At 38.4% G+C, this 14,240-nt stretch overlaps 1 protein-coding gene and 1 non-coding gene across 13 annotated transcripts in view; one reads left to right on the forward strand and one right to left on the reverse strand.

The window, feature by feature from the left end:
• The first annotated feature begins 616 nt into the window (after positions 1-616).
• Trnak-cuu (transfer RNA lysine (anticodon CUU)) lies at positions 617-689 on the forward strand. The gene has a single exon. It is a non-coding gene; the product is annotated as a tRNA-Lys (tRNA).
• LOC134227444 (uncharacterized) overlaps positions 662-14,240 on the reverse strand; it is a 625,652-nt gene continuing 612,073 nt past the window's right edge. For 11 of the 12 annotated variants that reach the window (XM_062709008.1, XM_062708989.1, XM_062708976.1 and 8 more), the window contains one exon: positions 4,253-4,734. The gene's annotated coding sequence lies outside the window, so the exon portion shown is untranslated. Of the gene's footprint in view, positions 1,235-4,252; positions 4,735-14,240 lie in introns of those variants that run through there. The other variant, XM_062708982.1, reaches the window with a different exon arrangement.

Below are 14,240 nucleotides of genomic sequence, written 5' to 3' on the forward strand. Positions count from 1 at the left end.
AAAGGCTTGATGACCTGGCAGCCAATGGGTTATATACTTCTGATACAATACAAAAGTATCAAAATATACTTACCAGCCCATTAGAGGAGAAGATTATTTCTTCAAGAATCACATCTGCTGTAATGGGGAACAATGGATTACCTCCTGGGTCAAGCTTCTTAAACTCTTTTACTCAGAGTGACTATGACCTAATAGGTGGCAAGATATCAAGCTGGACACAGATCTTTACGGAGAAGACTAAAAACATTGGGAGTTACTTCGGCTTTATTCTATTCGCGTTTTTTATTATAAGGCTCATTGTGAGCTTAATCAATAGTCTCGTTAACTTTAGATTCCTGAGGCGGACACATGGAATTCTTGTGGCAGTCTGCTGCTGCTTCTTTGATGCGCTCACTCATTTCATTGTGCGGGGTGACATCCTTGCTGGTCGGGCTAACAAGAGAAAGGCGGAGAAAAAAGAGCCCAGTGAAGACATTTATGGCGAGATTGAGTTAATATAATGTTATAATTTGTGCTTTTAATATAAAAGATAAGATCTAATTAGTATTATTCTGTAGATGTATTATTAGTTAATAAAATAATTTTAGAAAAAAAAAAAAAAAAAAAAAAAAAAAAAGCCCGGCTAGCTCAGTCGGTAGAGCATGAGACTCTTAATCTCAGGGTCGTGGGTTCGGGCCCCACGTTGGGCGCCAATTGATAGTAATTTTCCTCATCGTGAGTGGATTGGGAACCTTCTAGTTTTAGCAACTCCTGGCTGCTGAAGCTAGGGAGCACCACTGCTCTATAGGAGTTTAAAGTGCCAGACAAAGGCTCGCAACGCGCACTGTACAGGGTCGTTTCTGTTGGGCGATCTCTGGATAAATCCTAAATAATTAGGTGGACTGACTTACCACTTACCTTGGTTTTCGGCGAACTAGATGTAATTTTGAAATAGGGAATTTGAATACAAAAATAATTTAGCAAAACTACTTGAATTTAGAGAATCATACAATCTAACACTTTATTTAAGAAAACTTTTGATATGGTCTAATGAATGGAGTTTAGTTTAGGGTACTTGCTCACTTAATCACGTGTTTCTTAGGCTTAACACTGTCGTTACGGCCGTTTTGATGCTCGGTGGTCGACTTTGAGGGTACGGTGCACTGGGGCGGAGCGGGTCCTGATGAGGCTTTTCCGAAACCAGACAATGCCGGGGAGGGGCAATAACGGTGTATCACCAGTGTGATGATCTCAGCTTCGCAGGTGATGGTATAATTTTTGCGTTGCATTTTGCGGGTGAATAAGGGGTACAATGGGTTTGGTTGGTGTATTTTTAGGTTTTAATTAGTTTAATGCAAATTTATTGTACATAATTTATTTTATTTTTATTTAACAATAACAAAAAAAATAAATAAATATAATAATTAAGAAAAACAACAAAAAAAAACGACAAACTCAAATTAGCATGCACGAAAACCAAGATTATATTGTAACCTTCAAACGATCGGTTACAAATTAAGCAGAATTCAGTAAATATTTTAATGATTATTATTCTATCTGGATTCCGCCAAATGGCATTCCGCGGAATAACTTTCGATTAGAAGGTACATTCTGCGAAATGAGTTTCGGAGAGTTGGTACATTCTACGGAATGTCGCACCGCGAAAAAAAAATCCGCAAAATGTTTTCCGGTGAAATCGGTCTAATAACCTATTCGGGCAAATGTGCCGTTGGGCCAAATGTCCTTTTCGGCCAGATGTCCTATTCGGCCAAATGTCTTATTCGGCCAAATGTCCTATTCGGCCAAATGTCCTATTCGGCAAAATGTCCTATTCGGCCAAATTACCTATTCTGCTATATGACCCTTTCGGCCAAATGATATATACGGCCAAACAACTCTTGGCCTAGTGGCCTTCTGCCAAATGGCATTCGGCCGAACGGTTTTCAGCCAAACGGCCCTTCCCTGGGACAGAGAGGCCGATAGGCAATCAAATAACGCTTTGGGACTTTCCCTGCAACCAATAGAGCTTACTGACGTTTACTCATCCTTCTCTTTCAAGCGCATGGGAAGGATAGTATTTGTTTTCATCGGAAAACGCTTCGGAAACGTTTCCCGATGAAAACAAAACCCATTCTTTCTGTGCGCGTGCAAAAGCAAGATGACTCAACGTTAGCAAGTTCTATTGCGCATCTCCGACGGCGATACAAAAACGGAAGGCAGAACGGCACCGTTTGAGGGGAGCAGAGCGGCAGGAGGAAAGCCCAACCCACGCCAACCGGCCTACGTTGACGGAAAACAAACGCAACCAAGAATCCTGGAAACGATCGCCAGAAGGGTAATGGGCTCCATACACGCTCCGACATGTTGTACAACTTTGATTCGGCCCCCAGGAAATTTTGTTGGGTCGGAGTTTTAGATTTTAGATCCATTCTAAGAGAACACGCAGATACACCACAAAAAGGTTCGGGTTCGGGTTTCAAAGCATTCAATGCTGCTTGACTATCAGACATTATGCAAATTATTGAAAGCCTATAATTTTGACGTAAGCATAAATACAGCCTTCTACAATAGCTTGAACTTCAACTTGGAAAACAATTGGCCACTTGTCCATGGAAATCGAAATATTAAATAAAATTTTATCCCTGGGCCAGTAACACCTGCTCCAACTTGATTAATAATTATTCATCTTAGATCCGTCCGTGTAAAATACAATTGATCCTGAGTGAAGAATTGGTACACCGTTAGTTGATCCTAAGCTCAGCTTCCGGATGGTAATAGAACGACCGTGATTCATAGAAGCTGTGCCTCAGTAACTGTTGAATTTATTATAATTAATACTTAGCTGCATTTCTCCCGAATGATACATTTACACAGCCATAAAATTCTTAAATTGAACCAAAAAGTCACTCGCCACATTTAAGTCGTCTTTAGGGAAACCTATTACAATTACGTTATTCCATCACGTCTGAGTACTGCACCTTTGACAGGCGATCAACGAAGGGCAAACGACAATCGAAAATAATATTTCATTAATAATCATCATGCTCCGCTGAGATGATTAGAAACACTAAAGTTTCTTATTTACTTTATTATTGTGATCCAATTCAAATTTATGGTGCCTTCCGTGGGCATTACCAAAAGTAACAAGAATATTACAATAGTGAAGTAAAAATAGAAATTTTCTATTTTCTTTATTTTACATTGCTTTTCCGAAACAAAAAAAAAGGTTTTTTCTAATTGAATTTCTGTAGAAAAATAGAATTTAAATATTATTGTTTTCAGTAATTATGAAAGAGACAGTGTTTTGGAAATGACTTCGGAAGTTGTGATTGTGATAATTGCAGATCCGTATAAAGTTCCTCCAGATAAAAGAAAATGTATGACGATTAGAACAGGAATAGCTGCTATACAAATCATTTAATTACAGTCAGTTATTTTAAAAACGACGACGACGGGAACTTGACACTTCCTTGGAAGAATTGGAGATTGTGCCTGATCCAAAACTTCAACTGGAGTCTCACCGAAACAGAACCAGTCAATGTCATGCACACAACCAAATCATTGATTTGTATTTTGGTCAAATTAATGAACTAATTAAATCACCACATCCGGAAGCTTTAACTGCAAACGAATAATGTCAAATCAATCGATTCATTCATACGAGGGGTAGACGGAGATTTTGATTTATTAAATTGCATATAGATAGACCAATTATTTTAATTTTTAAGACTCTATCTAGAACAGCGGAAAATCGTGCAACCAATTAAAAATATTTGCTTGCAATAGTTTGAGCATAAACATCAGCATAATCATAAAGAGATGAATCTCACGCATTGCCAAAATCAAATTGCCAAATGAATATCAAGCAGCAGAAGAACTATTGAATTTCTAAGTAGAATGTGAATTGAGAGCATCCCAAGTAAAAAAAAAGCTTTCTCGGAATCCATATTGATTGGCGCACTCGATTTATCAACAGACCACCCAAATCACAGACTCAACATGATTCAATAAATCATAAACATCCGATTGTTCCCACACAGCAGTTCCTTTTCAGAACTAACCTCCTAGCAATAAGATGAATTGTAAATTAGTCTTAAGTGAACCTCGAAGGAGCTCTGGCTTAAAATATACATTTTTTTCAACCTTCCTTTAGTTATAAACGCCAATTCTCCATGCCTGCTTAATAGACTGTTAACTGTTAACAAATAATAGTTCAGATCAGTTATCTTTTAGTATAAATTTCATTTCAGTTTTTACAATAAAATCGTTCAAATTTGAGAATGAAATTTAATTGTTACTTACAAGACAATTAACAAAAATCAGATAAACGAAGTTCATTTTCGATTGTCGTAAGCCTCAGCGATCCTCATTAAGTCCTAATTTTCCAGCGTTATCTTTTTGTTCTTGTGTTGTCGTTATCACAATGAAAACTTGTAGTTTTCGCAGCTTTGATTCATTTGGTCATAATAGTCTTGAAGTGAATGATTTCAAATTTAATTTGAGCCACTCCTTTCCTCGCTTTCTGCTGGCTGTAAGTTACAGTTTTTGCTTGATTTCAATGTTTACCTTACACATAGCCAACAATTTTCCAGAATACTTACACCACATTTTTTTTATCTAATCAATAGATAAACAATTGTCTCGGAAAGTGAGAGAAAGCAATACATCATAATGTGTAAAGTTTAAAACTCATGATTAACATACATTTTCTACACAGATGGGAGCGGCTGCCAAGCGTCTCTGACGTCACGAAACCTGTGAAGAGAAAGTAGCATTCAATTAGTAACAAATAGGTATCTGACTTCAGTGTACAATGTGAAGCTTTTGAAACCATGGAAGCACAATAGTAGAAATTACTCATTCTGAAACCATCACCCTTTTCAACAGTACCGAAGTTTTTTGCAACCAGGATCAGTAACCCATAACATGAATGATTCAAATTCAAATCATTGTTATTTATTAATAACTAAGTACGTCGCCTGTTTGCATATGAATGTGGTCGTTTGAAACTCAGGCGGCGATACCTACCCCCCGTATAATGAGAACTAAAACTAGTCGCATGCATCAGCATCGGGGATGAATCAATCCAAAAACACTCTACCTACCGTCTAATACGCACGTGGAAATTATTCATTTTCTATTTATATTTATTTTTAATCACAAATCAATCACCATGGTATGTTAAATTCAGTGGTCTGTGTGCAGCGGAGATTTGTCCGAGTGTGAGTTTGGATAAAAAGGAACGAAAGAAAAAAAAAACAATTCAACTTATGCAGCCCTTTTCGATTATTCAAAATTTATACACAAAATATGCATACTAGAACAGAGTTAGTTGATTTCGAACCGGAACAGCTAACAGAGTCGGAGTCAGGATTTAATTTTACACCCAACCAGAGTATGCCAGATTATAGTAGAGTTCCGCATTATTCACAGGCAGGTACTGTTTAGGAACTTGGCATGTACAAGAATTTGTCCACTCGCATCCTGTTCCACAATATAATATTCTTTAACCAAAACATGTATTCAGGTTTGACATGGATCATCGTTTCCTCAGTTCATTTAACCGGAATTGGATCAATTTGGTGAGATTGTTTCAATATGTATTTTATACAGGCATTGCAATGTCATCTGAGCACAGTATATAATTTTTGCTTGTGCAAAGATATTATCCCTAATCAATGAGCACTCTGGAAAGATATTATCATTTGAGCATTTGATCATGATCCTGATAGCCAGCGCGGTTCACGGTATGTTCACGTTGTGAGGACGTTGCTACAACAAAAGCAGTTGAAAAACTTTTCTCCATGACGAACATTGCACTTTGTTTCCTGAGCAGATAGATAACTAAGATCGATATCCCAGCATATCATCAGTATCTTTGCTAAGAAGATCGAATGATGGGATAAATTGCAATGCCTGATTTGATATGATGCCAAAACAAATTCGCGCTAGATTTGAAAATCCGGAAGTTTGTTTATCCATTATCCAATTGATAATGGTAGCATAAACAGGCGGGGCTTATTGCAAGTGAAAGTGGCGTCGGACTGGACGTGAGTTACCAGGCAGTCTGAAATGGGCCACTGGAGCTGCAATAGAGCTAACACTTTCTAACTCCCGGGCTAAAGCTGACTTTATTACAGACAGCTTTCTTCCATAATACTACTGCCAGACAGTGGGAGTTAGATTGAAGATACATACACACACATTGTAAATTTGCAGTGGCTGGTTATAATTGGAGAGAACAATCAATAGGTTAAATAAACAGAGGTCTACGCTATCAATATCAATCAAGTCACTGTTGGAATAATATTTTCAAGGTTTTAAGGTTTTATTATAATTCCACAAGAGTTATGGATAATACTATTAGAAAAATTGAGAGGGGCCCGTAGCGCAGTTGGCCACACTTTCGCCTTATAAGCGGATGGTCATGGGTTCGATTCCCAGCCCCCACAACAACCCTTCGTCCAGTATCTGGAAGACGAACTCAACGGATGGTGCAATGGGGGACGCCCGTCCAACGCTTGGTCATCAACCAGTAGCTGAGACATCATGTTCTCTTCAGATGTATTCATCAATAACGTATCCCGAACAATGGCAACCGAAAAATGGCTCTCACAACAGACTACTCTCGATGGACTCTTCGAACAGACTAAGCTGGACAGTGCAAGTGCGTGCGATGATCACCTCTACGATGTCGGGAAGAGATGGATCAATATGCAAGAACAACAATTAAATTACGATAGTGTTAGTAAAAAATAGACGCTGTGCTACTATAAATTAGGGCAGTAGTATGTGGCAGTAGTCAGTATGGTCGGTCAGCTCAGTGATGCCTAACAGGCGAAAGAGCTAAAACAAATAAATCAAATTAAAAAAAAAAACTATTAGAAAAATTGAGGACAAATAGACGTAATTGAAAAAAAAACTTACTAAATTTCCATGAACATTGAACTGACTCCTTTATAGAATATTCATATATTTATGTGACCTGAAAAAAACCTTCAATCTTTATTTGTCGATGACACTTGATGTTGAGATTTCACTAATTGTTAATTCACATTTTTTTTTAATATTTAAATACACGTGACAGTAGAATAGAACTGCAACTGCTAAATGTGTCCTGCCTACTCAGCTCAGGTCTCTATTTGATTGTGATCGACAAATGAATGAGTTTTTTAAACCGCAGTTTGAGTTTGAAAAATAATATTTTGGTCATAATTTTTAAGATTGTGGTTCGCTCTAGATCGACTCTACGACACTACCCATTCGACTGGCCCAGGAAACAAAAGGTTATCGAATTCCATGGGGCCCCTTAACCGAAAGCTAAGTAAAACTTCATATAATAATCGTACGATGTTCTGTGAAATTGTTCTATAACATAAAAACTGCCCTTTTTGGAGTTCTGAGATCAATTTAGCAATTAGAACCAATTTCCTGATGGAATAAGTGACGGAGGGGTATTTTCCCATATATTTTGGCTGAAATCCCTATGCAAACTTCAAATCAAATGCGCCAGCTTATGCAACAAGCAATTGAGTTGAAATTTTGAGAGATTAATTTTCCTACTAAAAGACACAATCCTGGGGGGTGCCCCGTAGAATCCAACAACAACAACAACATTTTTTCTCCCCATACTAAGCTGGGCCAGTCTACTACCCATAATTTCATTACCCATAATGCAATTACCCCGAAGGCAACTATGCCGAACGCCACTACCCCGAATGTCATTACTCCTAATGGGACATTACCTCGAATCATCCCGTTCCACTTCGGCACCCTATGAGAGTCCTGAAGGGTAGGGTGGAGATTATGCAGCACGTTCTCATGCACAATGCAGAGAGTCGGAACCATTTGCGGTCCACGTCAGCGTGGCTGCAAGGGCAACAAGGTTGAAGTTGTTTCTTGGTCACTGCAGTAGAAGCAACGGATTCTGGATGGAGCGTGGTCTCAGAATCAACGAGTGGGTGGGTCAGTAAGAGTGAGTGAGTAAGAGTAAATGAGTGAGTGAGAGTGAGTAAAAGTGGATGAATGAGTAAATAAGAGTAAGTGAGCAAGAGTGAGTGAGTGAGTAAGAGGCCCCATACACGCTCTGACGTGTTGTACAACTTTGACTCCGCCCCCGAAAAATTTATACTGTCCAACAGTCGTACAACTTGCTCACAGACGCTGCGACTTTACTCCGGCCTAACCAAATTTCTTGGGGTGGAGTCAAGGTTGCACAACATGTTGGAGCGTGCATGGGGTCCTTAAGAGTGAGTGAGTCAGCAAGAGTGAGCAAGTGAATAAAGTGAGTTAGTGAAATAGCGAGAGCGAGTGAGTAAGTGAGTAAGAGTGAGTAAGAAAGAATGAGTGAGTAAGAGGGAGTGAGGGAGTAAGAGTAAGTGAGTTAGTAAGGGAAAAGTTTTCTATTTGTGTGGAATATTGAAGAAGGTTTTTTATTACGCACATATCCATTCCCAGTTGAACGACATGATTATTGTTTGGTGCAGAGCCTGTAAATCAATGCTAAAAAAAACTCCAGACTCGTCTTCAGCCTCATTGAACATCGGCCGGGAGGGGCCATGTTCTACGCGCCTCTACGCACTGTTCATACCAAAATGCTTATTCGCCGACGCGTGGTGCTTTGTTCACAATGAGCTGCCAGAAAGAAGGCGTTTTTTTGCCTCATGAGTTTTCCGGCAACGATATACCACCACTTTATTTAAATGTGAATATTGTCAATATGATTGAGATTTATCACAATTTTTAAATGGCAACAGCTAGCTACATTGTTTAACTGTTGCATGAGGTATAAATCGTCACAGCTTAGACGTTAAAGCAGTCTTTGCTTAGCTAGAGCATATTGTCTCTTCTTACCTAATACTGCAATGAGGTTAACTTCTGCTTAAAAAATAGCTATTTTTGCTAAACATCGTTTGAAAAAGCATTTATTTAATTTAAACTAGCGAGGTGCACCACTCATTCCAGTCATAGCGATGGCTTTTTTGGCCCATTTCCGATGGCTTTTCCGGCCCAATCACAATCACATTAAGAATATTCACATTTCAAAAAGGTGGTGATATTTTGTTGCCGGAAAACTCATGAGGCAAAATGCCTTCTAGCTGGCAGCTCTTTGGGAACAACGCACCACGCTTCGGCGAATCAGCATTCTGGTAAGGACAGTGCGTGTAGTAGATTAATCCCCCTATGGCGTTTCGCCTCGCCGAAATGTTAGATGTTTCATCAAAATGTGGAAAATTTCGATTTTTCCAATATTCATATCTTTTATTTTGACACTTTTTTTTTCAAACCTATATATTTTTTGGTCTAGTTTTATTACGGTCATACCAAATACGGTAAATGTTAGGAAATACCCAAAAAACGTTTTGCTTCGGGGGGCGTTTTGGGGCCTCTTCCATATCACCTACTTGCGACTGACGGTCGCTTAGGTAGGACTGGAATCAGTCCAAAAGTGTTTTTTGTATTCCGAAGTTCTGAAGCTTTGCAACAGCGATTTGATGGTTGACTTTGTCGAATGCTGCAGAAAGGTCTAGGTATACCACATCAGTTTGCGCTCGATCTAGCATACTGTCAGTCACTTAGAGGTGAGACATGGAAGATTTGTAACCGATGTGCTTTACTACAGGTGTGGGCCAAACCCCAAAGTAGTATTTGTTTAACGAAAATTCGCACTTTTGAGAGAGAAATTCTTCGCCGGGGTGCCGAAGTAGTATTTGTTTAACGAAAATTCGCACTTTTGAGAGAGAAATTCTTCGCGATTCTTCGCGACTTAGTCGAGTCAAGTACATGACACTGAAGACGACCACACAGTTGTGGTCGAAATACGTATCTGAAAAGATAACGAAAATTAACTGGTGGAATTAAATGGACTGTACTTAATTCGTCTTAGACGGCGAAATTAAATTTTTTTCCGCGAAATTTTTATTAATTAGTTTTTATAACATTATATAAATAATGCAAAAAAAAAACAAATAAAAAAAATCCGCGGAGAAAATACCTAATTTTGTTTAATATCCAGGTCGTAGATTTTTTTCTTTAAAATAAAATGTTGATGCGACAACATTAAAAAATTCAGAAAACTATTTGTTTTGGTGTATGAATGCGTCATTTTATCCACGGATCAATCCACTTTGCAATTACGGCCTTTCTTGGCAGCAACAAAATGATTTCATTAAATTGAAAATTTTTAAAACATGTGTTGGGGAAACCAGCGAGTTCGTTCTATTTTGTTCCAGATTCAAACTAGAATAGTGATCGAACATTTGAAATGAAACTGAATCACTACTGATTTCATTCTACATAATTGTTACCCAAATGCCATAGGGCTGGCTTAATTTAACAAAAGGACATAGGTAAGTAACAGATCACTTTGGATCTATTCACCATTTTCAAAAGTATGCCCCTCACCATAAACAACATGAGAATATTCATCGTTTAATATCGCTCAATATTTCCAAAAGATTTCATTTTGATTAGATTTGTTCACCATTTTGAAAAGTATTACAGATTCAAAGTGCCACCCCTCCATTTCAATTAACATCTTCTATTTTCTCTATATCGACACCAACATTTCAAAAGGGCGTAACTGCTTTTGTAAACAAAAGCTTCTCACGTCACTGGTGGGTTAATTTGAGGCCACCCACGCAATCCAACCCCACTGATGGAAGCATCGAATCCTCTTCTTTCATTTAATGGTGCTGGATTGCGTGGGTGAGCACAAATAAGCCCACCAGAGACGTGAGAAGCTCTGGTTTACAAAAGCAGTTTCGCCCTTTTGAAATGTTGGTGCCGATATAATAAAAATGAGTTGAGAATTCCTTCCTGACGATTCGCGAACGGCTTGATCGATTTGCAAGATTTTTTCCCTAATCGATTCGTTTTCGGATCCGCAAGGTTTGTATATACAAAATGTTGGAGAATTTAACGGGGAAATGTAAAAAATCATTAGAATACTATTTTGGGTCAGCTGTTGAGGAAAAGAAAACAAACGGACAGAAATTGGTCTAGAGTGCGGTGCTGTAAATAGTTTACACCCGGTTCTTTTTTTACACGGGTGGGTTGAAAAAAATCACAAAAAGTCAAAGAAAATTCAGGTGGTATTTAGAAAGCTGTGAAAAATCAGGCTACCCGGGAAATTAAAGAATACCAACCGTGTAAAAAAAATATTGATTGTATTGTGACATTTTCAACACCCGGGCAAAGCTGGGTTTTATTTCGCTAGTTTTAAATAAAGTCCCCAGGTAAATTTTCGACCAAATTTATGAAGATTTATGGAATCTGTAAAATTTTTCAAAATGGTCTTTTCAACAGATCTAAGCAGTTGATTGCAATACAAAACTCGACTTTTTCAAATATTTTACTAAGGTCTGTTGGAAATATTAATTTTTAAATTTAAAGTAATTTTTTTACGTTGTGAGTTTTTTATGATGAGCGGCATTTTTCATCCATCACTTTTTTTATGGAGTTAGCAGTGGAAGATAAACGAAAATCGTGACTGCTAGATGAAAACCTTTTTTTTTGTTCCATGACTTTTTCACAAATTCTTTGGTGCGTGGGATGCGCTGACTCTAGTAACACTTTTAAGCTATCTGCATATAAGCATTAGCTTACAGTGGCTAAACGTCCCGGATTATGTGGAACAGTTTACTTGCCTCGCATTTCCTGGTGCCCCGGAAACGTTCCGAATTCCATGATGAATCTGTAAAGCCGTTATTTCTGCAGCTCAGCAAAATAAAGAACAAATTTCCGTAAAAAAATAGGTTATTTGCTGATTTTAGCAATAAAATGAAAGCTAGGCAGAGTCGTAGCGTGGAGTTCCAGCGCCCTTGGCGAATTGTTTATTGGGCGCCCCTCTTCTACTAAGAGAAATCAAATACGTAAATTTTACATTTAGAGAACAATTTGAATATCAATACCTAAAAAATGTTTAATGGTTTAAACATACTTCAAATAGCATTCAATATTCAGAGATGTATTGGAAGCAGATACCTGAAATCCACAAAGAAGGATTGAATAAAATACCCATACATTATTTGAAATTTCGTTGTACTTTTTTACGCAAATAATGTAGAAACTTACAGAGTCGGGTTAGAATCTCATAATAAGGCTACGTTTTGTTGTACAGCCTCTAAATCCCTGAAGAAGGTAACGAAATATACGCCAACACGTCGGAAAATAGACGTAACAACGTTTCAGCTGCTTCATAAGACTGAAAGAGACGATAATAGTCATACAAAATAGAGCAACAGTCGGAATCATCCCACTAAAAAGATAAACATTTAGATATTTAGACAGGTCGCGACGAAGGGGTCGTGGGGAGTAAGTTCAAAATCAATCATTTTTGCGTGATGCACTAAATGAATACTTCCTTTATGGTTTTTGCAAGCATCTGTTATCTGTGTTCGGAAATGAGATTGCCAGAATCGCTATCGGAACTAGTTGAATTATGAAGAAAAGTTACGCTACAGTGGATTGGTTGAAGGCCGGAATCGCCATCTGGAGTAAGCCCTTGGATGGTTTTTAGATGCCACTGGACCTAGTTGGGTCAATGAAATAAGGTAGGTTTATCGGTGTTCGGAGTTGGTTGGAATCACTATTAGACCTCTTCTATCAAGTGGATTGGATGGTGGATGGAATCAACATCGGAGATAAAGGAAAATCCTATTCTGGATAGGGGCTGTTGGTGGTCTCGAGGCTCTTATACACATAGTTTGGTCAATAGAATCCAACTCTGAAACAATTTAGTCGAGGGCCGGAAACGCCATCGAAAGCAGGAGAACGAAGGAAAATATCCAAATCTCGATTTGATTAATATTAAAAAAGAAGAAAATTCTCCTAGCAACATTTCTAACAAAGCAAATATTTAGGAGTTATCGCTATTCCTCGATACAGCCGCCGATATAACTCAATGTCATTTAGACTACATGGAGTTTTTCTAAATTAAACAAGCAAATTGATATCAAATCGCAAAACCAAACCACTACCACTACAAACCTAGGAGTAAAAGGACCCTTCGAATTTTGGCTAATCGCTTGTTTATGAATGTATTCCTACATGGAAAAACTGAATCATTTCTTCACTAATCATTCCTCACTGCTGAAACATTACGGTTCCGGAGGACTCTCGATGGCCGTAATAGCATTAGCATTAGCATTGAGCATTTCGCACAAATTCGTAGGTGGTATAAGCCAAGACTATTGTATGAGAGTAGCAACACTTTCATCCGTTACCACAGATATTGATTTGGGACTAATCGCTATCTCTTAGATGGAAGCAATGCACTCTCCAATAGTCGAGATCTATCCTGGCCACGTCCTTGCGAATGCTGAGGAAGGGGAAGGATGGTTAGTTGGACACCTACTTAAGAAAGATGCAGAGAACTCTACGACCTCTCATAGGTGCCACGGGAGGTTTTTGGATTGTTAGTGTTGAAGGTTTAACAGTAGGAATCGTTCTGGTAGAACGTGAAACACAGAAAGAACTAAGATAGAAATACAAAGTAGAAAAGGGACGAGCCTGGAATTGAACCCACGACCTCCTGCTTATAAGGCAGAAGCGGTAGCCACTAGACCACCGAGCTCGACTCTCGATGGCCGTAATAGGGCCCAAAAACTTTGCCAATCGCAATGTGGGTAACAAACATTATAATTTTCAACTTTATAAGATGCTACCAGATTTCTTCTTATTCAATTGCCTTTTTCAAGCCGCTTTCAGAAGTCCCTGAGAATCCTAAATAGTAGTCAAAACTAAAACCAACACATATAACATGTGGATGTGAAATAATAAAAAATATTTTCTCTATAGATTGCACATCTCTGCTATATACCTAGATTGCACATCTCTGCTATATACCCACCCATGGATCTTTGGACCAACCCATACTCGGTTTAATAATTACAAGACCTATAAGTAATGAAACTGTTTTATTTTTTATAGAGTAAACATTGATTTTGAAGCCCGCCTGAAGGCTGGCGCCCTTGGCGGGGGCCAACCTGGCTAACCACACGCTACGGCGCTGAAGCTAGGACATGGTATAACAATTCAATTGAGACTGCCTTGTTGCTTTTCAGTCGGTAGCTCTGAAAAGGCGATCGCCAGTGTAACCTAATTAATTTGACACAGATCTTCCAAATACAGGTCGGGCTCGATTATCCGGATTATCGATTTTATTTTCACTCCGGATAATCAAATCCTCCGGATAATCGAATCATCATAAAAAAATAAATCTGCAATTAAAAAACCTATGTTTAATTTTACTTGCAGCG

Source organism: Armigeres subalbatus, chromosome 1, assembly GCF_024139115.2.
Source record: "Armigeres subalbatus isolate Guangzhou_Male chromosome 1, GZ_Asu_2, whole genome shotgun sequence".
In the NCBI taxonomy this organism is placed as follows: Eukaryota; Metazoa; Arthropoda; class Insecta; order Diptera; family Culicidae; genus Armigeres; species Armigeres subalbatus.